This window comes from Hemitrygon akajei, chromosome 2, assembly GCF_048418815.1.
Source record: "Hemitrygon akajei chromosome 2, sHemAka1.3, whole genome shotgun sequence".
In the NCBI taxonomy this organism is placed as follows: domain Eukaryota; kingdom Metazoa; phylum Chordata; class Chondrichthyes; order Myliobatiformes; family Dasyatidae; genus Hemitrygon; species Hemitrygon akajei.
This window is the reverse complement of record NC_133125.1, coordinates 149384095-149388314: the sequence shown is the minus strand read 5'-3', so window position 1 is coordinate 149388314 and position 4220 is coordinate 149384095.

The following is a 4220-nucleotide window of genomic DNA, read 5'->3' as shown; positions in this document are numbered from 1 at the left end:
CACTTACATACTACTGTGGACAACGGAAACGGTGGCTTTCATCTGCACTCGGATCACAGTCCAATTTCGTAGGCGGGGATCTCACAAGCCCCTCTTACATCGCTAATGGAGGTGGGGGTGTTACTCATGCTCCTCAACTCCTGCGTTAATACGTGTATCTAGCATTGACCCAGCGCAAATTCAGAGAGGAAGTAAAGAATACACTTAAACATTTAACACAGTGTATTTGTAAATGCAAGAAACTTGCTCCGCAGTGGGCCTAGGGCATAAGGACGATGACAACGCCGGAGTTCACTCTATTCTTTGACATGACCCTCTCTATTTTATGACTCTGCCTCCATACAAAATAGATTTCTTAACCAGGGATACAAAACCAAATATGTTCTTACCGGCATGATTTAACCCTACGCAATTTACAATGACCAGGTTACCTAGTAACCGGCAAGTCTTTGGACTGCGGTAGAAAACTGAAGCACCCGGAGGAAACAGGCGCGCATACGGGAAGGGACGTACAAACTTGCTTATTGATAGATAGATAGATAGATAGATACTTTTATTCATCCCCATGGGGAAATTCAAACATCATTTTTTTCCAATGTCCCATTACCACTTGTTGTAGGCAAAAACTCATTACATACAATACTTAACTCAGTAATAATATGATATGCATCTAAATCACTAACTCAAAAAGCATTAATAATAGCTGCTTTAAAAAAGTTCTTAAGTCCTGGCAGTTGAATTGTAAAGCCTAATGGCATTGGGGGGTATTGACCTCTTCATCCTGTCTGAGGAGCATTGCATCGACAGTAACCTGATTTTACTCCGAACTCCCGACGCCCGAGCTGCAATAGTGTCGCACTACCGGGGCACTCCAACTTATCGACATCAACTTATCAATGGATGAAATAACTATTCTCGAATCTACTTAAAATCTAACTCCTGCTTGCTTCACACCTGACTTCTGCTCATGAAACATCTGACAACTGCTAGCTCTTATCAGAACACTTACTAATTTTGTGCACTTTAACTAGGTACCGTCATTCTCCCAGCTAAACCGAAAAGAACCCCAGCCTGTCCTATTCTCCTCAGTGATGATCCAATCCAGCTGGTGTAACATCATGGTGAAACTCCGATGCTTCTGGTGAAATGCCATTTTGCATAAAATTGCGGGGACTAGAACTCAGCTCGTTGCACTCATATTCTATGCTCCGTTTAATAAAACCATATACTCAGTTTTGTCTTTTTGGCTAATTTATCTAACTGTGCTGCCACTTCATTTACGTCTTTTGCTGATTTCAAGGATCCTTGGATATATACACCGACTCCTGTTGCTTCCTAATATTTTACTATTCTTCGCGTTTTTCTTACTTACTACGTTTGCCTTAATATTTTTTTTGAATTACGACACCGCTCATATGGCAGGATTAAATTAAAAGGTTGATTTCTTTCTCAATGTCTGCATGTCCGATACAGCACTGATATTTGTCTACTCCAGATAGCTAATAAATGTAGAAAGACCACGGGCGTTGATGGAAGAAAAGACATCAACTCCCTTCCCTGTATGGAAAAGAAAATAAACAAAACACGCAGACCCCAAATTCCCAGTTAGCCGCAGCAAAAACAACCACAATAATAATCTCCGACCCCCACACATCAGAATCCCTGACTCCCGACCCCTCGTAAAAAAAGAACAGCGTCAGTAGCACCAAGTCGCCTTTTTGCTAACAGTCTCTTGACCAGTCCTTATTGACATCCTCCCACACTTAACCAACGTTATTTATACAGCATGGTGGACTGTACTTCAAAAGTTGAAAAAACAAGATTCAAGAGTCACCCCTTATTTTTTTCCCAACCCAGCCTGTCTCTTTTTTCCAGCTTATACCTATCTAGGTGTTCCGTCAATGCAATAAGAGATTGTGTGAACAGTCTTAAATTGACAATAAGGTCATCATTTATTGGTTTATTTATCTTAGCTATTTTAAAATGCGAAATAACAACGAAAGGTTTCCAGTTCGAGGATGTAAAAAAACCTTTTAGAATCACCCCAGTACGCATGCACAACCTCCTCAGAAGAGATTTTAATGTTCAGTGAATGAAATTCATCAAGTTCTGGTGCTATTTAATGCTATTTTAAAACAACTAAATTTAGCTGTTGTTTCATGCTTTTAATTTACTTCTCAATTTCTACATTTCTTCGGCGAAAATAGAACCGATTGGTTGATTCCTGATATTCAGTTAGAATGTCAATAATGATTTTGATGGAAGTTTTAGTTTGTGTCTCCTTTCAAAAGCCTTCATGTCTGTTACACTTGCAGGCTTTTACGTGTATCGCTCTTTAGCAGATTTATCTTTTTTTCATTTATTTCTGAGGGCATATTTCATGCCTATTCCTAATAATCTTGGAAACGTAACGTTGAGTCGGCTTCACATACCGTGGCAATCCATCTGCTGCAATTACCGTCACATTACTGCAAGCAAATTCCCGATGAAGATTCAGCCAGAAACTATTCAGAATAGATGCCCTTTCACACTGGATGTATATGAAAACAGTAGATTCTTGAGCGAAGGGAACCAACTACCTTAGATTTCGTGGTAAACGTTGACAACACCCTAGTCAACATTCCAACGGTAATAGGACACCTAGCCTATTTTGTCTGTAACACGATTGTGACAAAGAAAGGAATATTGCTCATTATATAAAAAAAAACACATTGAGTAGAACTAGTAAACAAGCTTCTTTGCTCTGTGACATATAAATTACTATTTTACAGGTACAGACGACAGTACTATAAACAGATCCCTCCACAACTTCATATTCACTGTCAAAGACACCAGCAGTGTGCCAAGTGTTGAAGTGTGTGAGGGAAGGAAAGTGAGTGCAGATACTATTACAAGGGGCAAGGTGCTCAAAAAACTGGAAGACGTCAGAGTACTTAAGTCACCTGGACCAATGAGCGGTACTCTGGGGTAGCAGTCGAGATTGTTCAGGCATTAGTATTGATCGTCCAAAAATCACTGGATTCTGGCATAGTGCCAGGCAACTGGATAATGGCAAATGTCACGCCACTATTTAAGAAAGGAGGAAGGCAGCTGAAAGGAAATTATACACCGGTTAGCCTGACCTCAGTGGTTGGGAAGATGTTGGAGTCAATTGTTATGGAATACTTGGTAACAAAGGACAAGCTATGACAAAATAAGCATGGTTTCCTTTAGAGAACATCTTGCCCGATGAACCTGTTGGAATTCTTTGAGTTTACTCGTAGGACTAATAAAGGGAAGAGAGTGGATGTTGCATGTTTGGACTTTCAGAAGGCCTTAGACAAGGTGGCACACATGAGGTGGCTTACCAAGTTGAGAGCCCATGGAATTACAGGGAAGTTAATGCCATGGTTAAAACATTGCTTGATTGGTAAGAGGCAGTGACTGGTAATAAAATAATCTTTTTCTGGTTGACTGCCTAGTGGTGTTCTGCAGGGGTCAGTGTTGGGACTGCTTCAGTCTATGCCGTATATCAATGTCGGAAAATGCATATCACACACTGTGGCAGTAGAAATAACTGTGCAGACTAATTTCTAATTGGGGAGAAAATCCACAGGGACCTAGGAGTCGTCCTTATGCAGAACACCCTAAACGTTAATTTGCAGGTAGAGTCGGTGGTGAGGAAGGCAAATGTAATATTAGCATTCATTTCAAGAGGTGTAGAACACAAGAGCAACTATGTGATGCTGATGCTTTGTAAAGCACTGGTGAGGCCTGACCTTGAGGATTCTGATTCACGAGGCATCGTCCCCATGCCAAAGAAGTCTTCAGTGTCCTGCCTAAATGACTACCGTCCCGTTGCACTTACATCCATCATCATGAAGTGTTTCAAGAGGCTCGTCATGAGGCATATCAAGACCCTGCTGCCCCCCTCACTGGACCCCCTGCAGTTTGTGTACCGTCGCAACCGCTCAACAGATGACGTCAGTGCCACCACCCTCCAACTGACCCTAACCCCCCTGGACAAAAAAGACGCATACGTTCGGATGCTGTTCATAGACTTCAGTTCAGCATTCAACACAATCATCCCTCAGAAACTGATTGGAACGCTGAGCCTACTGGGCCTGAACACCTCCCTCTGCAACTGGATCCTAGACTTCCTGACTGGGAGACCTCAGTCAGTCCGGATCGGGAGCAGCATCTCCAACACCACCCCACTGAACACGGGGGCGGGTTGTGTG